Source organism: Mus musculus, chromosome 4, assembly GCF_000001635.26.
Source record: "Mus musculus strain C57BL/6J chromosome 4, GRCm38.p6 C57BL/6J".
Classification (NCBI taxonomy): Eukaryota; Metazoa; Chordata; class Mammalia; order Rodentia; family Muridae; genus Mus; species Mus musculus.
This window is the reverse complement of record NC_000070.6, coordinates 95090139-95112466: the sequence shown is the minus strand read 5'-3', so window position 1 is coordinate 95112466 and position 22328 is coordinate 95090139. Positions and strand designations below refer to the sequence as shown.

The 22328-nt window shown below is 45.9% G+C and overlaps 1 long non-coding RNA gene across 35 annotated transcripts in view; it reads right to left on the bottom strand.

Annotated features, from left to right (window-relative positions):
* Positions 1-22328, bottom strand: part of Junos — a 116720-nt gene that overhangs the window by 56570 nt on the left and 37822 nt on the right. For 18 of the 35 annotated variants that reach the window (XR_003955075.1, XR_003955076.1, XR_003955077.1 and 15 more), the window contains one exon: positions 11160-11409. The exons of 8 other annotated variants lie outside the window; for them this stretch is intronic. This is a non-coding gene — a long non-coding RNA (jun proto-oncogene, opposite strand). Of the gene's footprint in view, positions 1-8400; positions 10773-11159; positions 11410-11518; positions 17655-18733; positions 20178-22328 lie in introns of those variants that run through there. 9 more of the 35 variants (XR_003955072.1, XR_867932.3, XR_001784371.2 and 6 more) reach the window with 7 other exon arrangements.

The following is a 22328-nucleotide window of genomic DNA, read 5'->3' as shown; positions in this document are numbered from 1 at the left end:
TTTGTCATGGAATACTTTGGTTTCTCCATCTATGGTAATTGAGAGTTTGGCTGGGTATAGTAGCCTGGGCTGGTATTTGTGTTCTGTTAGTGTCTGTATAACATCTGTCTAGGATCTTCTGGCTTTCATAGTCTCTGGTGAGAAGTCTGGAGTAATTCTAATAGGCCTGCCTTTATATGTTACTTGACCCTTTTCCCTTACTGCTTTTAATATTCTATCTTTATTTAGTGCATTTGTTGTTCTGATTATTATGTGTCAGAAGGAATTTCTTTTCTGGTCCAGTCTATTTGGAGTTCTGTAGGCTTCTTGTATGTTCATGGGCATCTCTTTCTTTAGGTATGTGAAGTTTTCTTCTATAATTTTGTTGAAGATATTTGCTGGCCCTTTAAGTTGAAAATCTTCATTTTCCTCTACTCCTATTATCCTTTGGTCAGGTCTTCTCATTGTGTCCTGGATTTCCTGGATGTTTTGAGTTAGGACCTTTTTGCATTTTGCATTTTCTTTGATTGTTGTGCCCATGTTCCCTATGGATTCTTCTGCACTTGAGATTCTCTCTTCCATCTCTTGTGTTCTGTTGCTGATGCTCGTATCTATGCTTCCTGATTTCTTTCCTAGGGTTTCTATCTCCAGAGTTGTCTCCCTTTGGGTTTTCTTTATTGTTTTTACTTCCATTTTTAGTTCCTGGATGGTTTTGTTCAATTCCATCACCTGTTTGGTAGTGTTTTCCTGTAACTCTCTAAGGGATTTTTGTGTTTCCTCTTTAAAGGCTTCTAGCTGTTTACCTGTGTTTTCCTGTATTTCCTTCTTAAAGTCCTCCATCATCATCATGAGAAGTGACTTTAGATCCATGTCTTGCTTTTCTGGTGTGATGGTTTATCCAGGACTTGGTACAGTGGGAGAGTTTGGTTCTGATGATGCCAAGTAACCTTGGTTCCTAATGCTTCTGTTCTTACGATTGTCTCCTGCCATCTGATTATCTCAAATGATTGCAGCCCTCAATATATCTGATTGTAGCCTGTCCTTCCTATAATCCCAGTTGATTCAGGACTCCTCGGAGTCCAGCTTTCTCTGTGATCCTTTGATTGTGGGCTCCTGTGAACCTGAGATTCTGGGTGTGTCAGAGTTCTTGGCAGTTAAGCTCCTCTGAGACCCTGAAATACTGGTGTGACCCAGCTCCTGGGATCCTGGGATCCTGTTGTCCTAAGATCCTGGGCATGTTACAGTGCCTGGAAGTGGGTGTTACAGTGCCTGGAAGTGGTGTCTCCTTTGAGGACTGTGGAGATGTCTGGTCTGTTCGAAACCAAGGAAGCCAGAACTGATCAAAAGCCTCTAGGGACTGTGGGGGTGTCCACTGACTCTGAGTCCAAGGTGACCAGGTGCTGGTGCAGACCGGAAGGTACTTGTGCCCCTGGTCAAGCCGGTTTTCTGCTTCCCTAATGTTGACTCAGGTCCTGCACGATTGGATTAAAACAGAAGTTGTGCTCTGCTCATCAGTGATCCTAAGATCGCATGAAGAGTCCTCTAGGGACTGTGGGGGTGTCTGCCGACTTGGCACCCAAGGTGGCCCGGTGCTGGCACTGCTATATCTTACCTTTTAAACGTGACTTCTGAGGATTGAGCTCAGGTCCTCACACTTGCTGGATAATTGTTAACTGACTGAGCTGTCTCCGCAGGACTTCTGTTGTTTGTTTGTTTGTTTTCTGTTTCTCTGAAGAGGTTTTGGGAGTTGGCTATAAACCTTTCTCCTGTTGTTCCATCCTTGCACACAGCATTCCACTTTCCAGTCCCAACTAACAGATTGGGTGTCACTGAATCTTGACAGCCTACATTTGAGATTTCAGGGGAAAGAAGTGTGCCAGAACAAACCAAGCTCTATACTGGAAGTGCTTCACCTCTAGGGCCACTCCATGAGAGCCTAAATGGGGTGCGGGGGAGGGAATGGGGCAGAAACTGACTCTGATCCTAGGTAGCCAGGGAGCCTAGGTCAGGCTGAGAAAATGAGGCCCCATCAAGGCAGTGATGGAAGTCTTGCTTAGAATCCTGGCTACACGAGACTCTGGTGTCTTGTTAATTGGCCATACCACCCTGAAACCCCCTGACCTCTTCTGATTCCAGTGTCTTCTGCCATGCCCTGGGGGGGGGGGGCAGTAACACTCTGCCTCTCAAAGCCTATGTGACAAGTCAAAAAGCTCTCTGTATCATGGTTTAGCATCCAGGGTTGGTCTTGTTGGGCCATGGTTGCTGTATAATAACCAGTGTGGTACCCTGCCCCTCGCACAGCTTTCTAAGGACGGGAAGAAGCCTTCCTGTAAGCACCTGGTTCCAATGTTATCATGCTGAGGCCCTGGGGCCCGCATTGTGCTCAGATGCTAAGGTATTACAATGAAACTATACAATTTTCTTCAACTTCATGTGCCCCTTATTCTATTATTAAGTTTTGAAAAAGAAGATTGCTACAAGTGAGGCAGAGAGGAGAAAGATGGAGGTGAGGAAACCAGTGTGGGACAGGATCAGTCAGTCTAGCTGAAACCAACTGCATCAGAAGAATCTTCTCAAAGGATTGAAAAACAAACTGAACCAGCCAATAGTGGTAACATGACCAGGCAGACAGAGAGGGATTGAGGCCCCACATGCCCTAGGGGGAAAACATATATATATATATATATATAATGTGTATATATGTATATGTACATATATACATATGTATATGTATTATATATCTATATATATGTGTGTATATATGTATATATGTGTATATATATATATATATATATATATATATATATATATATGTAACAAATATTTTTGAGCACCATCTACATGGCAGATGCCATGCTCAGTGAGGCTGGCTGCAGACGTTGGCACTCTGTGTCTGAATGGAGCTGAAGGGATCTCAGGTTTCCTAGGTCCTCTCTTGTCATTAGTCTGAAATCAACAATTTAAGGGGAGTGCTTCCTCCTTCGCCATGACAGGCTGTCTCACCTGTAAAATGCAAGTAAAACTCACCACCAGGGCTTATAATGTCTCACCTATCACTTACATACTTATTTAGAGAAGACGATGTGTATTGGTGAGGTAGGAACTTAAAAGGAACCCATGGGCGCTTGTGAAGAACTGTCTAGTTGAACTTTCCACACCAAGATCCCCGGCATTGTGAGGTGCACAACCACGGAAGCTTCCACATCTCCCCATCCAGGCAGCTCAACCCAAATCCTACAACCAGCTCAGTCCATCCTCCGTGGAGAACACGGGAGTCACTTGTGGGACTCGGCCCACACAGCTTTCCCTACCCTTTCTTCCAGACACATGCAGTTCTCTGCTTCAGAAAAGTCCATAATCTACGCCTCCTCCTTTCCAGAATGCCTAATCCCATTGAATGCAGACGAGCCCTTTGACCACTCCAGTGGCCAGACGTCTGAGGCTGTTTTCAGGGTACAGCTTGGCTGAAGGTAGAATAAGATGATGGGTGGGGCCTGGGTGGAAAGAGCCTATGGAGGAAGGGAGGGCTGGAAGAGGGACAGACAATTGTTTCTGGCTGGAATTTTCCAGACAGAGCCACAGTCAGAGAACAAACGCGCTTTCTGAATTCTCACTGTAATTGTTTCTGACCTTTACTAAGATGAGCCAAAGGACTCCCCTGTGCCCTTCCACCCCCCAGCCCCTCTTTACAAAACTGTTTTCCTGGCTTTTCAAAAATGAAGTTTGGCAAGGCCTGATGGCCAGACTGTGGGCTGTGGAAAAACAATGCTTCTCCTTATGGTTCCGAGTGGAGCCTTTGCAATTAATCCATTGATTTCAGTAGAAAACCCTATTGTATCAGGGCCCACCAGGAGAAAGCTGCATCCTGCCGCAATGGCCCTGCACAGAATGCTCATTGAAGTCAGCCCCAAATTGATGGCAGGATGTGGCCCCCATCGCCTCCGAATTAAAAAGAGTCCAGAACATAATGACAGTAGGGCAGTGAAAGCCGAGGGAAGTGGGCTGCAGGAGGGGCCGGGGAGCTGCCCCCGAGATCTGAAACAGGATCCATTTGTGTCAGGTTCTCTGCATCAGCTTCTCCAGCCCTTGGCTCGGAGTATCCTCCGCAGACTCAGACCCTTCCTTAGCTACTTTGCTTTTTTTGGCCTTATTTATTATTATTATTATTATTATTATTATTATTATTGCTACTACTGTGCTACTGTTAAAACTTCCAATAATAACACATAATGCAATGCACACAACACCATCTGAGAAACAACCCTACCTACTTAACCCTCTCTTCTCTTGAAGTTTTTCCTCAGCTTCGGGAAGCTAAGATGGGCAGGGTGGGGGCACTGTTCAGTTCTTCCTGGAGCTGTGCATGTACTTAGCTGGCAGTGAAAATGGTTGAGCTTAGAGGAAAGACAATCCTAGTCTTGTATGTGGGAAACTTGACTCTTGCAGCATCTATGATGCCCTTAAAAGAGGAGTGGTGACTTCGACTTCACAAGAATACCAATTAGATGTTACCCCCCATACCATGCTCTCTATCTGCCTCTTCATGGAGGACAAAGGTGATTCCTTTGCAAAGCAGGCATTCTACAAATATTACTTTCCCTCCTTGCCACATTTGAAAGCACTGAGACTAAAAAACATGCATGTCTGCTTTTATCATTGGGTTAAAAGTCCACAGGAAACTGTGGGGTTGTCTAGCGACCACTTGTTCACCCCAGTCAAATGTTACAAAGTGACAGTCAACGAAAATAAACTAGTAGCTGAGAGGGGAAAAAAAGACTCTTCCTCTAAACTCTAAAAGAGAATGACATCCAGAAAATCAAATGTTTCTCAAAGAATCAACAATATTTTTGATGATGGAAGGATGAATAATCAAACATATGGATTACATTTCCGTATACTGTGTAGCACCTAAGATCCCAGAGGGAAGGGAGGGTGCTAGTAAAAATGTTTTTCATGTTTTATTAAAACCTCAAGTTTCTGAGAACTAATTTTATGACTAACACACAGACATACATCCTCTCACATGCTGGGAGGGGGGAGGGAAAGGGAGGGGGAGGAGAAGAGAGGAAAAGGAAGAGGAGAGAGGGGGAGGCAGAGAGGGGGGAGAAGGGGGAGAGGAGGGGAGGAGAGAGAGGGAGAGGGACAGGGAGAGGGACAGGGACAGGGACAGGGACAGGGAGAGGGAGAGGGACAGGGAGAGGGACAGGGAGAGACTGTTCGAGACTGTTCAACTGTCAAAGAATATACTTTAAAAAGTGTTTCCTCCTCAAAGCTTCTTCCTTGCGCCAGTCAGCCCCAATTCCTCAGTGCTCACCTCAGTCATTAGAAATTTGCGAGGCACAGTGAACTTGGCTCTCAAGCTCTGCTCACTTTCCTAGTGTGGAACCCTAAACTCTGTATTCTCTTTCAACAGGTGAAACGGTCCGTGTCGCACAGAGAATCTGAGTGCCCAATGGAGCAAAACATGCGAAAGCACCTTTCGACTGCTCAGTGCAGCTCCTTTAACTTCCTGGAATTGCCCTGCAGCTCACATAGCCATTCTTACTCTTCTGACACCATCCTGTGTGTCCCTAGGCAGACAACTCTGTGCCCGGTGTTTATTAGAAGGTGGGATGGTGTGGATACTGACAGTACCTGTGTCACACAGTGGAAATCACAATGAAATCAATGAAGAACTGTAAAGTACTTAGGAGCAACCTTGCCAAAATTTAAAAGAAATGAGGAATAGAGGAAGGGAGGGGAGGGGGAGAAACAGCCTATCATCGGGGAACTAGGAGGATGCTGGGATCGATGTTCAGTCCTTGATGTGGACTCTCCAATTTTCCCAGAGACATTTTCGAAAATGCAAACAATCCCAAAAGGCATGAATAACATTCAGTTCAGGGTGCACTTGCGGCACTGTATACGTACGAGTACTGTATACAGGATCACACACTGAGGAGTTACTGCTCATGCGCAGAGAAACCTCTGACATCCTGGAAGGAGGTGTAGGGGTGCCGATGAAATGAACAGACAAGAAGTGGGGAAATTGAAGCAAGGGGCCCAGGAGCGAGGTTTCCCTGCTGTGGCCTTGGCCTTAGGCAGACCGCTTGTAACCTTGGATTGAGCATTCAGCACAGAGTTTGAAAGAATTCTCACAGTGACAATAAGGCTATTGTGAGGGAAAAGAAACGCTGTGCTAGAGCACCTTAGTCTACTCTGCACTCCACATCTGGTCCAGAGCCGCCCAACTGCTGCCCTCTGAGCAGACAGGAACTGCCGATTCATGAAAAGGGGAAATCAGTAGGCTGCTTCCTCTGTTCGGTTAAAAAAGAGGATTTTTGTGGAGACCACACTGCACTCACTCATCCCAAGTGCATTTCCTCTCCCTGTGACATCGACAGTTGCCAGCAGCTAGCCGTGGCCCGATGACTAATTCTTCCTCCGGCAGAAAGAAACCAGACCTGGCCATTCAGTTCCCCCTTTCAATGCCCTGATTCTCACTGGACCCAGGTTCTCTGAGACACGGAGGAAATTTTCAGCTCTGGTTGCATCCATCAGCCACTCAGCCACTAAAGGAGACAGGAGAGAGAGAGGGAGAGAGAGGGAGAGAGGGAGAGAAGGAGAGAAGGAGAGAGAGAGAGAGAGAGAGAGAGAGACAGAGACAGAGACAGAGACAGAGACAGAGTCAGAGAGAGACAGAGGGAGAGAGAGAGAGAGGGGGAGAGAGAGAGAGAGAGAGAGAGAGAGAGAGAGAGAGAGAGAGAGAGAGAACGAACAAAGCCCTCTTCCTGATCCCGGCAGAAGCCAAAGGCAGGGAGTAACTCTACCATCCATCCAAATGCTGCAACTAGAAGTCTGGGCCAAGAGGGTGGTGTGTGGGAGAGGTGGGCGGCTCCTGGGCTGCCTCCCAGGGATGGGGGACAGCTCAGCATGAGTCAGTCAGTCCCCTGTACTCCAAGCATCTCTGGTAACTGCATTCATTCTGGAGAGCCCCTTCAGGAGGGAGCCTTTCTTTCCTGCAGGGGCTAAGGCACATTAGTGAAAGGGTGGTGTGTCATCAGTGTTTTGACACATACTGTGGTTGAAGCACCTGGCTACACACGACAGAGCTCTGATAGACAAGGACCAGGTCTGTACCCAAGGCTGGATGCAGCTAAGTTCCCACACTGATACAGATAAAGGCTATTATCACTTAATCAAAGCCCACCAGCTCCCACCACTATCCCACCACTATTTAGAGCTGGTTCTAAAAACCCTTCTCTGAAGACATTAAACATTATGAGCTCTCAAATGAACAGGAAACCAGGCTCGGTATTAAATAAACAATTTCTCCCCTACTTACCTCTACTTTCCCACTGCAAAATGGGGACAACATTCACATCAGTTATGGGTTTGAGAACCACAGCAAAAGTCTGAACAAGTGGTTGTAGCCACTGGTAGCTGCTGCCCTTGCTCAAGTAAATTACCTCACTTATGCTCATACAGAAATACTAATTAATTAAATGCTGTGGTCCACAGAAGAAAAAGACATAAAAGGAGGAGGGGTATTTGTTGGGAAGGAGAGGTTTGCCAGAAAGGGGTAAGGATATGAAAGAATAATATGGGGTATAATCAAGTCTATTACCTCTCTAAAGCATATATATATATATATATATATATATATATATGTATATGTATATGTACATATATATGTAAAAAGTTGTGAAACAATCTATCATGCTTTTACAAAAAATAATTTAGAATGTGGTTTGACTCTTAGCTCCGCCTCTGGTTCACTGTGCTTACTGACACTGGGCCAGGTTCTTAATAGCTCAGAGTCCTAGCTCTACTTTTAATTTGCTGTGCAAACTGGAGCCTATTTCTTGGCCTCTCTGAGCTTCAGTTTCATCCCATTATGAGAATCATTAAGCAAACTCAGTCTCCGAGTTTTATGACAACAATCACATAATAACAAAACCTGCTTCCTTATTTTTAAATCCAAGAAAATAATAAACATTTTCTCACTGCAAAGAGTAAACAACATTTAAAAGTTGTCTAATAAGCCGGCTCTGGTGACAGAGGTCTGTTATCACAGCTACTTGGGAGGGGAACATAGGAGGGTGGCATGTTTAACATGACCTTGGATTACAGAGTGAGTTCAGGGGTAACCTGGACAAACTGGCAAAAAAAAAAAAAAAAAAAAAAAAGGTTTAAAAGCGGGCTGTGGATGTAGTTCAATGGTAGAGAAGCCCTTGTTTATCATATATAAAACCCAGTATTGAAAAGAAGAGGAGGAGGAAGAAGAAGAGGAGGAGGAAGAAGAGGAGGAGGAGGAAGAGGAGGGTGAGGAAGAAGGAAAGCCTAATGCAGTAGTTCAGTCATGGATATTATTATTAATGGCCATTACACAAACCGTAACTGGTGAACTTTAAAAATAATTAGTGGTTTGACTATAATTACCATTTTCTTCAGTGCAGGATAATCTCACTTGGTCTCTGGCTGCTTTCTTATGAGATCAGGCTATGCTGGAGTTCACCCTTAGACAGTGGACACAGAGTCACAAGGGTGTTCATCCACCTTCCAAAGGTGCAGAGGTTGTATTATTGCTTCTAATGGCAGCACCACAGTCTGCCTAAAGATCCAGATTTTGAGCCGTAGGCTGTGAACGCAGTAGCTTATTGTGGCCACAGTGGTCCTTTACTGCTCACCAGAGTCTCCAGTTTACTAAGTGATAGAAAGTGGGTCCTGATTACTGGTGTCAAGGGAATCTGAAATAAAAATTCCATGATTCTCTGCTCCCCAATTGTATAGCTTTATTCAAGTTGTAGAACTCTCCTTACCGTACCTCCATCTCCTCATCTGAAAGCCATTACTAACATCAAAAAAGTAGCACTGGCTATGTCAGAAACATATACATGAAACACTCAAGACAGCTCTCATCCATAGTCACCAGTCCCCATTGTAAGCTCAACTGTCACTAACATTGCTGCCAATTGCAGTGAACACCTTCCCCCGATGGAACATGGTTGTTCCATAGTCAAAACTGGAAGCGTGTCCAGAAAGAGTTTCTATCCTCACAAAAGAAGATAACATGGAGGAAGTACGTGTTTCCAACACCCATGTGCTGTGTTCTTCCTACAGAAGAACAACCAAGGTTCCTTCCTGAGGGATCCCTAATGTGCAAAACTAGCATACAGGGGAAGACCAAGACTAAGGTCAGTCCATAGACTTTAAATTCTGCCACAAGGCTCTCAGGAGAGTATAGTTTGAAGATGGCCTCTTGAACAAGGAGCTGAGAGCCCTTAGTCTGGGCTCACAGAGCTTGGTGAAATGGGCATTCATCTTCTCTATAGATGTGGGCGGTATGTGCCAGCATCCCTCGTATCAGAGTGGAGATGTGAGATGGGTGGAAAGGCTAAGTGATGGGGTGGAGTGAGGAGTCCTGATGGAAAGAAGAACCTCAAAGGTGTTCCAAGTAGAGGCCAGAACTAAGCAGACGTGGCTCATGCCTGAACTCTGAGAACATGTGGGTCAGGGGTGGGGGTGGGGGGTGAGGCAAGAAGGTCAAGAATTTGGGGTCACTCTGGGATACATAGAATTCAACCCTGCCTTATGGGAAACAAGATCTCGTTCTTAAAGCCACTGAAGATGCTTATCCAAGGGGATGGTACAATCAACTCTCCACATTTTATTTATGCTGTTTTCCACTTTGATTCCAGACATGGTGAATGTTTTGTTGTGTAGATTGTTGTTTGTTTGTTTAAAAACAAAACAAAACAGAAAACTAATGTCTTATTTTGTAGCCAAGGCTAGCCTAGAACCCAGTAGGTAGACCAGGCGGCTCAAACTCACAGCTGCATCTGCCTCCCAGATGCTGGGACTACAGGCAGGTGCTCCCATGTCTGACTCCTCTGATATGTTTGATCAGTTATGTTTGTGAAAGTCTTTGTCATCCAAGAGCTTCACCTATCCCAGAAAACTTGATGACAATGGTAATTAAAATGATAATCTCATCATACTTATATATATATATATATATATTGAACTCTACTAACTATGTCTTAGCTTTTCTTTAGTAAGTGAGCAGATATAAGTGGTTGAATAGTCATTTCCTTTGCTTGGCTTGCCAACCAATGCCATCAGCTCCTGCACAGTAGGAGTTCTGACTGTGCCCATTTTATAGATGGAAAAGCTTGGATCAGAGAAGAAAAGGACTTTCTATAGCATCAGGGACAGTTGCCACTACTGCAGCATACAGGAGTGGTTGGTTCACTGTTAGCTTCATGAACCAACAGAACTGGCATCAACTTAGCCTTGAAGACAGTGTGCTCTGGGTCCCCTTTACTACTGGGCTTGCCCCTCAATTTTTGGGGGTGGTCTACTGAGCACTCACAGTGCCCACACTGTGCTGCCTGCTTCATCTCATAGTCCTCATGAGAAAATCTGAGTCATAAATACTGTGTTCAGGCCTCTATGATGACAAGAAACCAGAGCCTGAAGAGCAAGCCATGTGGTCATATTTCCCTTGTTAGTAAGAAGGAACTGGGACTGAGACCCAGGGCTTCTGAGGCTCAAGCCTTACAATTGCAGGGTTGTGAGCAGCCACATACATCTCAGACGGCATCCATGAACATGGGATATCCCGAAGTGACATTCCATGAGGTCAGAGCATGGAGGAAAGGGACTTTTAGAGGAAACAGTCTGCATCCAAGTCAACAGCATCAGTGTGCATCGTAGACAATCATTGACTGTCGAGGTATCTAAGCAGACAGCGTCTTCCTCTCAAGATGTACACACTGACAAGCCAGAGATCCTCCCGGGACCTTAGTGTTCTTACCGTAAAAAGAAAGAACCAAAAGGAATAACTTCTCAAATTGCTTCAAACCCAAATTGGCCATGACTCATCTAGAGTATTGGTAAGTGCTTTTCGTCTTTTAAGTCTAGGCAGAGATTTTCTATTAGACCTTGGTATGTATTGTTATTACAAGATTTGCCTAAGCCCACATTATCAGTCTCTTATTTCTTCCCAGGGGAATCTCAAGAGGTTTCTAAATTGATGGCCAGTGATTATATATAACAACAAACAGTGAGAGTAACTGTTCTTCTACTCTGCCTTCAAAAGAAGCAAACAAATGACAAACAAACACAAACCTGATCTAATCACAGCTCTGACTTTTTGAGGAGAGGCTCAGAGACCTGGATCAGCCCCATTTTCTCACCTGGCTTCCTGTAGGGCCTTGGCTTTGGAGTTGAGGGTGTTCTGCTTCTGGACAGTTGGGCCATGGAATCACAGATACAGAGAATCCATCTTGGACCTCAGTTTCCTCCTCTGTGAGTGAGGCTTCTCAGAGTGCTTGCTCTGCCTAAGTCAGAGCACTGTTCTGCAGATAAAAACAGCTGATGTCTGAAGAAGCCATGTCACATTCAAATGGAGATAAAGATGGTCATATTGTTTTGTTTATCAAGGTTCTATAGTGAGATAGCACATGAGAGAGAGGGGGGGGAGAGAGAGAGAGAGAGAGAGAGAGAGAGAGAGAGAGAGAGAGAAGTTATAAGGAATCAGCACATGTGACATTACCACAGACTCAGGAAAGTCCCAGGATTTACAAGATGAGTCAGCAGTTGAAAACTTGGAAGAGTCTGTGATTTAGTTCTGATCCATATCTGAATTCCAAAATACAGAAGAGTGGATATTGTGGTTCCAGTCCAGGGCTGGCTGGCCCAAGATCCCAGGAAGTGTCATTGATACACTATGAATGGGAACATAAAAACCAAACAAAGCCCCCAAAGGCTGATCATCCTATTCAAAGCTAGAATTTTTTTTCCTCCCTCCCTTTTCTGTCCAGGTCATCTCTTCAACTGACTGGAGAAGTGTTAGCCACATTAGAGAGGATAAGCTGCTTGACTAAGTCTGCCAAATAACCCACGGCTCTCATCTAGAAATACTAACTTAGAAACACTCAAAAAAGAAAAAGAAAAAAAGCTCTGAAGTTCAGTCAAATTGACACATAACTGTAACAATGTAACACTTACAAAGGTTAAACCACAAACGTATTAGAAAAATCAAACTTTTTGCCTACTCTCTACAGTGCCCTCCATATCTAGAATTAAAAACCCAGCACACAGTAGGACCTCAGAGCACGCTGAATAAATAAGGTGGAAGAAATGGAGAAGGAAGACAAAAATTTTAAGCCAGAGGAAGAAAACACACTATGCACCACTATGCGAGGCACACTTTCTTCAGTTATTCAGTCAATAATTGCATATTGAACTCTTAAGTAGTAAGGATTTGAAGCCACTCTATACCTTTGTAAGCATTTTTTGCTCACTCCTTACAACGTGCAATTAGTCACATCTTGTTTGTTCTGTTATTCTTGACCCTTGTGACGAGTTGAATGGGGCCAAAAAGGCTTGTCAGCAGGAAATGTGTGACAGTCACTGTATCTGGAGAGTCACTGTATCTGGAGAGGGTTTTTGGAAGATAGAGGTAAATATCTCAAAAGGAGATGGTCCTGGATCCTGGTGGGGTCTAAATCCAATGTCAAATGTTCTTATATGGATGGGCAGTGAAGAAGGCACTAGGAAGACAGAGCTAGATAACAGTGATGCTCTGTGAGTACTTGAAGGCTGAGGCCAAAGATCCAGGAACCATGGAAGATGAAAGAGAGGCAAGAATCAAACCTTTCCTCAGAGCCTCCAGTAGGAAATAAGCCACACAGACAAGTCACCAGCAGACTCACCTCCAGGTGTGCCATTTTAAGCTAGCCAACTGTGCACTCGTGAGAGTAATCAGAAAAGTAGTGTGCCCCCGCCCCTCGCCCCAACCCCGACCCTGAAATATAGACACAAGTGCATTCCAGGAAATCCTTCAGAGCTACCACTTAAAGGTGCAGGGTCAAAGCAAAACTATGACAAGTATTGGTAAAGAGCTAAAAATGCATCACTACCCAGATCTCATCTGGCCAGTGACCGAAAGGCTCCTGAGTGGAAGGCAGGACCTAAGGCTCTCTGCTCTTCTACTCTTAACAGCACATAGTCCTTAGACGAATATCACAACAGTAAAGGCTGCTGCTGCTTCCTCCTGTGAGCAAGAGCAGGCAAAGGCAATCGTCTCCCAGCTTACAAAATGGACAGGGACTTCTTCTCCAGGACATCCTCAGAGGAGCCACCAACTCTAACAATCAACAGGACCACAACTGTAGGAAACAGGATGGTGTGGGGCCCAGCTTGTCCTTCTACCGGTGCCCTGGCAGAACTCTGTCGCTTCACACTGATCCTTCACACTTCTCCTGTCTATGTAGCCTAGCAGTGCTTAGGAGTACTGCTGGCCTGAGCCCTCCTGTGTAAGAGCAACACCCAAGGAGACTCAGCACCCAAGGGAAGCAGACCCGTGGTCCTTCTAACATCACACCAGGGCAGGATGCTTTGACTCCACACTTAATGTGGCAGGTTCCTTCCTTTCCTTAAGCCTGCTTTGCCTTCTAGAGGATGTATAGGAGAAAAGCTGGCAAGTCGTAAGTGCTCCAATGCCACCGTTCTACCTTCTTCTCCAAAACCAATCAGAGATGCTTGCTTTGATGCATTCAGTTCAGCGGGTGGCAAACACTAGTGCCTCCCACAGAGCTGAGCCCAGTAAGTGTTTCATTAATGGCAGCTGCTATTTTTTTCACTCACTGAGCATCTGTGAACGATCCAAGTACCAGAGAGCTCTAAGGGAGCATGAAGCCTCCTTACCTTTCTCCATGTGAGATATAAAACAGAGAACACAAGGAACGACCTGTGGCTGCACAACTAGTAAATTCCAAGTTAGGCCTCTTCTCACAGGCTGCTTGTTCAACTACCTGATTTCTCTCCTAGCCCTGGGCACTGGCAAGAACCTCTCCTACTAACTGGTGCCCAGGGCAGCCTCGCCACTCGGGAGGCCCTGGGGACCTATTGGGGCTCAGCAGAAATGTGGACAGATGGAAGAGATTATAAGACTGGGCACGTAGGGAGAGGTCCCATTCCAAAGCAAATGCATTCTTGCTGTGCAACCCTGACACTCACATCCTAAAAATTGTTATTTAATGTACTGTCCACATCCGAACGTGACTCACCTTCTGAAATGGAAATGTGGGTGGTTACCAGCTAGGGACAGGACAGCATTTATTGGTAGCCCCACAGGCAGTGTTGACCTCAGGCTGGAGGCCACCCTGCAGGCTATGGGGACTCCATAGCTAAGGCCTTGGCCTAGGGGGAACCTTGACCTCGTCACAGATGGATTTGTTTCTGATCCGGTGTGGCAAATTTCTAAATCTTGGCTGTGGGATGACATTTGCTCCTCTCAGAAAAAGAGCAGGGGGCCCAGCAGGTTCCAATTGACTCCAAAGGAGAAGCAGCTGTAGGAATTCTGCAGCACGCTGATTAAGGAAGTTCATTTTCAGGTTGTGGTTTCCAGTGGATGGGCCCCTCTTGTTCCTTGCCCCACTCTGGGCTGTCAAAGAAACCTTGGAAAATCAAAATTGCCTCATCCGTTCATCCAGAGCTAGAACTTAGACAAAACAGGAAGGATCTAGAAATAATAGCATCCGTCTTCTAAGGACCTCATAAGTACTTGACATTGGGGTCAGTGCTTTACAAAGATGACTTCTAGCTTGTAAACTCATGTGACAAAACAGAACGTCCTAGACTGACAAATGGTGAAATACAGACTGTGAGTGACAGCCACTGCTTTCCTCCACACAGTTAACTATGCACGCTCTTTGAGCAAATAGTAGATTATCTTCCAATCCACCCACACAATCAGCCCTCTGAAGTTGCTGTCATTTATGGCCCCATTGAATAGAGAAGAAAACTGAGGGTTAAGGAAGAAATTTCTAAATGACCTGCACCTTGGGGGAGCCAGGATACAGCTGTTAGTGCTTCCTCTGTCATCCAAATCTAGGTCTTTTTGATTAAGAAATCTGTAACAATCGAGCACGCTATGTGCCACTCGCTCTTCTTAATATTTAACATGTCACCCCATCCAATCTTCATGGTGATCTCATGCTATGTGTTACATTTTCACACTCTTTTTTTTTATGTTTTCTTTTTTTTTTTAACGTATTTTCCTCAATTACATTTCCAATGCTTACAAGCAAAGAAACTGAGGTTCAGTAATAAGGAGAAGCAGAACTCAATACAGGCTTGGGCTGCTGTCAAAGCCAGTGTGCTTCCCCAAGTCTCATGGAGGGCTCATACTTCTTGAGTTTCTGATCTTCTGTCTGCTGCTGTAATTTTATCACTTTTAGGGAACATGGGAGCCAGCATCAAACCTGGCTCCAGGCTTGGTGCGGTCCCTTCTGTCATTCTTTCCAACATCAGCCTTCAAACACTGCTGTAAAAAATGCATTTGAGATTTGAACCGCAGTGTGTAAGCTACAAACAGATGATTAATTTAAACTGATGTTGATTTTATAGACTATTAAGAGTGAAGTGTGTTTCATATATTTACTAACTTAAAAGAACATGAAGTTTGTGGTTTTTAAATTACTGTAAAAATGACTAGTAGGATTTTCCCCTTATATAAAGCTGAAATGAATAGCACCTTTGACAAGGTAAACATTTCCAAATACGGTCTCCTGGGCCTTGCAGCTCTCTAAAGCAAGGGGAAAGTGACACACTGAAAGGAGACAGAGTGGGAACTAAAGTGCATGCCTTGTCAGTCAGCCCAGACACTGAACGCCACTAGAGGTGTCTGTGTACCCAGCACTTTCTAGGAGCTTCCAACATGACCAGATTTGTTAGACTGAGTATGTGGTGTGAGTATTCACCAAGGGCTTAGAGTAGTCAAGGAGCTCTTGTGGAGCTCGGGCTGAAGGACCAGAGGATGAGAAGACCTGAGGAACTGTGCAAGCAAAGGCACCAAGAAAGAGGTCAGGCTCAAGGGCCATGCTGAATAGAAGATCCCACAGTAAAGGATTTTGTACCCCTAGGACACAAGTATTGCTCTTCCTACGATGACTGACAGAGAGTCCTGTGATGTCTTAGGCCTTGCTGTAAGGCAGACATCCCAGTGTCCCGTTTACCAACTGCCTGCTTTCCAGTTTATCTTTCTGAAGATGTTTGTACAAGAGCAGAGGTAGTTCTTTCTTTCTAAAAAGGGTAGGTGTAAACATGTCTGTTAAAAGTTCAGGGTCCTTAGCTCTGGGATCCCCTCAGTAGTGGCCAATATTCTTCAGACAGAGACAACTGGATCTATACAATCTTCAGAGAGGCTCTGTTGGGATGGATCATGTGACCTGAGGTAAAAGAATCCCGTGATGAATGTGCCTACAGGCTGGAAAGTCAGAGAAAGCAGTAGCTACTGAGCGTTAGGATGGAAGCCTCAGGATGAGGCAGGAGCTAGCAACGCAGCTCCAGACTGAAACAGAGAACCCATGCATCTCAGAGAGCCCCGGATGCAGGACTACCCGCAAAGCTGAGCCTGATGCGCACAGACCACTGCTGCAGGAAACACTCAAGAGTGGAAGAGAGCTGGCAAGAGATGGTCTCCCTCTCATCTACTGTTTGGTTCTGTCCAAGCTCCCTGCCTAGGATGCATCTTCCTGAATGTGGGTGGCACCTGAGAGTTATTGAAAATCCCTTGAAAGACACACCCAAGCATGTGCTCCAACCAATTGTTGACTCCAACCAAGCTGACTGTGTTGGTCAGCTTTCTGCTACTATAACACATTACTTGCCGTGATCAATGTATGTAAACAAAAGTTTTATTGTGGCTCTTAGAACATAGTCAGGTGTACCCAGTTTTTAGAGTTCTGATGGGGCCGCTGTACGGTAGCAGCAAGGAACAGATAACAAAGCCATAGAAAACAAAGCAAAAGGGAGAGGCTTGGGAGAGTTCCACAGATATTTCTCAGAACGTGCTCCAACAACCTAAAGACTCACATTAGGACTCACAAGCTCAGCAGTGACCAGAATATCAATGACTTTTTCCTGAGGCCCAATTCCCATGACAAGGACTGGCTGATCATGTGATGGTTGGCTTCTGGCTGTTGACATCACTAGACTAAAGGACACTGCTAAAGTTCAAGTATTGGATGACCCTCAAATATATGCATGTTCAGTCCAGTCTTCAGGGTGGCACCAGTGAGCGGTGGCTGTGAGAGAGTGGCCATGGACTAAGCCATCAGCAAACGGTCTAACATCGCAGACCCTGAAGAGCTCTTGAAACTCATGTGCTAAATGCATTTCGGACAGATCTCATTTGATCCTTACAGAAATCATGGATGTGTTTACTATCTGCATTTGATGCTAAGAAAGAAAACAAGACAGCCCGAAGGCTCAGTGTTGGCTTTTGAAACATCAGTAGTCTTGGTGACAGAGTTTGAACTTTGTGTATTCAAACAGCCTGGGGAGCGTTTTGAACAGGAAAAGAACACAAGGAAAAAGCCTTTTCAGAAAACTTCTCTGACTCGGGAGTGTTCCATGGATTGAGCAGGGAGGAAATCCTGTTAGGAAACAGGCTAGTAAATATTAGGAGGGAGAAGTAAGATTCAAGATGGTTTTGAAAGATGGGCTAAATGTACCCACAGTGGAATTTCACAAGCCTAAATGTCAGGCCCTGGACAAGACTCCACCACACCACCGACTCCAGGAAATGGCTGTGAGACGTGACTTAGCAGTGCAGTCCTTGAGAAAGAAGCCAAAAGCTTCCAAGGAGGAGGTAGCTAGGGCAGGGGTGGGGGGTGGGGGTGGGGAGTGGGGGTGGAGGGTGAGTCAACAAAGGGTGTGTCTTCCAAAAGGATCCTTGCTTCTCAGCTTTGTAGAATGCCAGCGTTGGGGACTGAGGGAACAGTGGGGCTCTGGCAAACTGTGCTCACACAGCTACTGACTGATCTCTTCCCAGGTGCCAGCCTCTCTGTCACCACTTTCTATGCACTCTTTGCTGTGAATCCCACAGCAAGCTGTGGGGCTATGCATTTCTCCTGTTTTACAAATAAGGAGAGTAAGGCTCAGAGAACCTTGCCTAAGCTCTGAGACTAGGTAGCAAGAGGTAAAGCTGAAACTAAAACCCAGGCCTCACATCATTGTGGAGGCCATGTCCCTAAGCAGTATGGTGACATCTATGTCCTGAAGGATGCTGATAAAAAGAGACAGGTTCAGAGGAAACACACAAAGATCAATAGACGGGAGTCAAGACACTAGTGTGTGTGTGTGTGTGTGTGTGTGTGTGTGTGTGAGAGAGAGAGAGAGAGAGAGAGAGAGAGAGAGAAAGAGAGAGAGAGAGAGAGAGAGAGAGAGAGAGAGAGAGACAGCGGTGGGGGGAGGGTGTTGTTGAGATCCTAAGCATGCAAGCTGTCAACAGAGAACCCGCATACACACCTGTGGACTGTGTGGCTCTTTGGGAACCAAAGAGTAGTTAGAATCTTCTGTAGGAAAGCTCCCATCTGTTTGCATAGAAAACCCCAGGTGATCTTTAAAAGCAGGCCCATACCCCTCCCCTTAATTCCTCTGTCTGTATGGGTGCACCTCCTCTGTGCACTTACAATCCATCCTCTGATTCTCCCCACAAGGACACAGGCTGCACTCAACACCTCACAGACCCATGGGTGGATGCCAGGGCCGTGGAATGAGGATAAAGAACACTAGTAAATAAGCGAGCAAGTCATGTTCCTCAGAGACACAGGCCATTAAGTAAAGCCAGAGGAGGAAATCTAGGAAAGGGCTGGGGAAGCAAGGAGAAAGGTTTGCAGCTGCATAGCATTTCTGCTTGGTTGGGCAGCTGCTCCAGTGACAGGCCTGGAGGGAGCAGGGACAGGAAGAAACAACCTACCTTGGGCAGTTAATGTCTTAACATGCTGCTCTTCGCTGGACTCGCTCCGATGGGAAATACAGAACCGATGTCTGGGGAAAACTTGCTGTTTCTCAGACACTCCAGGCCAGGATGCCAAGAACAAAACTATCTTTTTCTCTTTGCATGGTAACCAAGAACAAAAAGGTGAGAAGGAGGCTTTGGAGGGCACCTCCTAGCAGGCTGAGGCGGCTTACCCAAGTTCTTCCTGATGGCCCAATTCTCTGGAAATACGCCTTCTCTGACACCCCAGACTTCCTGTCTCAGCCTCTTCTCAGTCCAGACTCCCTGAGTGACTGTGCCAAGCTTGCTGCCCTTCCAGCCCACCCCTGTGTTTGGGGACCCCTCTTAAAATATAAGGTCTTATGTTCAGAATGGCATGAAGCTCACTTGCCACCCGAAGCAGGAGTATGGGAGGACATACAGACGGGAACAGCGACTTTCACCCAGACCAGCCCTGAACCTCTCAGCTTCCTGAGTGTAAGCGTGTTTAGCAGACTGTAGGGTACTCTTGCAAATCTTAGGACCGCAATGCTCCTTATTATTCCTGTCATCCTGAGCATAAAACTTTACAGCTATATTCCCAAACTCAGGAGTGGGCTGGACGTGCAGTAAGCTTGGGGATGAGGGATTGTGACAACGATTAAGACATGGAGCCTGTGGCTGTCAGGAGGTTTCTTTTCTAGAGAATTGAGGCACCAGGAAGAGCTCAGCTGGGCTTCCTCAGTCCTCTAGGAGGTACGCAGGAATCCCCCATGCAGAGGGTCAAGGAAGGAGTACCTTTCCTGGGGGGTCCCTCAGTCTCCGAATCTCCCTCTCTCAAAGCACAGCACCCCAACTGGTATCTTCTCCTGGTGCGGTTACTCACAGACTAAAAAGCTGGGACCAAATTCCTCCCCTGCTCACTTGAAGTTGCTTTGCTGCCCAGTGAGTGCTGAATGAGTATGTCTGAGGAAAAAGATGCTGATGAGGGCACAAGGCCAAGCTAAAATTCCTACCAGAGGCAAGCAAATGCTCAGCAAACAGTCTGAGCCCTTGGAGGCTCTCAGACCCAATGAGCATATTAACAGCAAGAGAATGAAGATCTGGATTGGTCCTCTGAGTCTCCCAGCGTCAAGCATGAGAAAGAGAACAGTTTTGGGTCACGCAGCCACCCCTGAGGCAGACAAGTAGATCTCACAGGACATACTGTAGTGTCACTCTGAGGGGCTTGAAGCGGGGAAGGAAGGATCCCAAGCACTCTTTCCTCATGAAAGTGCACCCCGAGCCTTCTAATTAAGCTTCTCCATGACCTCAAAGGCCATGGTCACCTCCTTATCCCTCCCGCCTCTCCTTCTGACAGTGGGAACTGGATGGGCCTTTTGTAGATCGGGCTTTCTCTACTAAAGATGGGAGTGTGGGTGGGTAGGGGGCAATCTGGTTTCCTGGACTTTATGGCTCCACACCCTGTACTCAGATCCCAATTTAAGGTTTGCATAGGGGAGTTAGAAGGGGTAATTAATATTCCTGGAGCTTTGAAGGTCAGTTCACTCTGTGGCAATAGAGGTGTCAAGAGGTGATGATCAGCGTTAATAATGATTCTTATTAGCGGTGGGGCTTAGTTCTTTTGAAAAGTAAAGTAATCCCACAATCATTTCCCAACGGCTGTGGTTCGCTCCAATGTTATGTTTTGTTCTTAAGAAGGGCAACACCAGTGCAGGATGCTGTAGAACTGGGAGCTGTGCCACCGTGAGCCTCCTGTAAAGATCACAGGCCACTTCTGGTCACAGATGTAGAGAGAGCACTGGCAATGATCACTGTGAATGGCACATTGGAAAATTCCTCCAGGTACCAAATCTAGTCGTCCCCCACCTCCCTAATCCTCCAACAAGGCACACTGGGACTCATGCATTCCTTCAGGAATGCTTTCCCAACTCTGGATATACAGTAGTCCATCCACCCAGAAGGCTTAATTCCATGGTGACACTTCCTCCTGTCAGGTATCGCGTGGGTCTCTTATGTGGCAGTGCCAGTGGATGCTCCAGAGTTGCTTTGGCAGTGCAGGTGTCTGTCTGTCCTCTGCTGTGCTGGGAAGTTGCTGGGCATGGCTGTAAGTTCGTTCACTCTTTCCCCTAAATTAGTTTGACAGAATGGGCCTCTTCTGTACTTTATGCCTGGCCAAAGATTTCTTACCAATGCAACCATCCTCCAGACACCTGTAGGTAAGCTTGCACCTCCAGAAATAGAACACGTTGAGGATCGAGATTCTTTTGGATCTTTTATTGTTTAAGTTCTGTTGTAGTTACAATGAGAATGGCTAACCCTCTGTGTGTTTCCTTCTCCTCTCAGACACACTGGAAAATCCTGAGGCCCAAAGCAAGCCAGGGGTAATTCCCACTCTTGGCCACTGAGATTTATCCGCAGCATGCATGTGACCCATCCAGGCCAATTATAGTGCGGGGCTTTCCTACCTGATCTGGGGGAACAAACCCTTCCTTGGCTCATCACAGCCAGAGAAAATGGGAACCTACGCTGTGTGTATACGACCATCCACTTTTCTATTACACACACTCCAGCCTACAGACTTGAAGAAGGCCCACACAGCATCAGGAGGCAAACCCAGAGCACTGACAATTGATCCCACCGATTGCCATAGGTAGGGAGCTCACCTGTACTATAGTGACTTAAATGAAAACGGTCCCCATAGACTTGGATATTTAAATGTTTGTTTCTGCAGTTAGTAAAACTGAGTAGGAAGGATTAGGGGTGTGACCTTGTTAGAGAAAGCATGTCCCTAAGGGTGGGCTTTGATGTTTCAAAAGTCTACACCAGACCAGTCTCCCTCTCTCTGCCTACTGCCTGACTGTCAGGACGTAATCCCTCAGTTTCTGCTCTAGCACCATGTGTGCCAGGCAGCCGCCATGCTCCACACCACGTCACAGACAGGTCCTCTGAAACTATAAGCAAGCCCCCAATTAAATGCTTTCTTTTGTAAGTTTCTTTGGTCGCGGTGTCTCTTCACAGCAATAAAACAGTGACCACGACAAGGAATATCAAAGAAAAAATCTGAATAGAGAATATGTAGGAGTTCCCAAAGGCGCAGTGGCCCCAGCGTTGGACATGTGGAGCTAGCTGCCTGTGAGGTTGGATCCACCCAAGCCCCTCTCACCATCTATCTGAACCTAAGCTAGAGTGTGTCTGGATTTCTTTGACTTAAACATACTGGCCACCAAGACATAACAATACCGTTTCTTTTTTCATTCATGTCCACCGAGACCCACAAAAGATTTAATGTAAGCATTTTCCAATGGTCTTACTCTGATATATCACTTATTGCCACAGTCAAGGTAATCTTTCAGTGATTAAGTAAGTGCAATTCACCCATTTTAGAGATACTATAACTGAGTCTCCAAGAAGCAGAGAGGCATGGGTCCCCCATAGCTATTACAGAATGGCAGATCCTAAGCTAGAGTCTCCATGCCATTGTATTTCTTTGTGCTAACTAGTCATGGATACATGCACTGGAAACAAGGCAGTGTGACTAGTTGGCTTCCTGGGGTTTTCTCCACTTCCTGCTGTGGTTAGCAAAGCCCTTCCA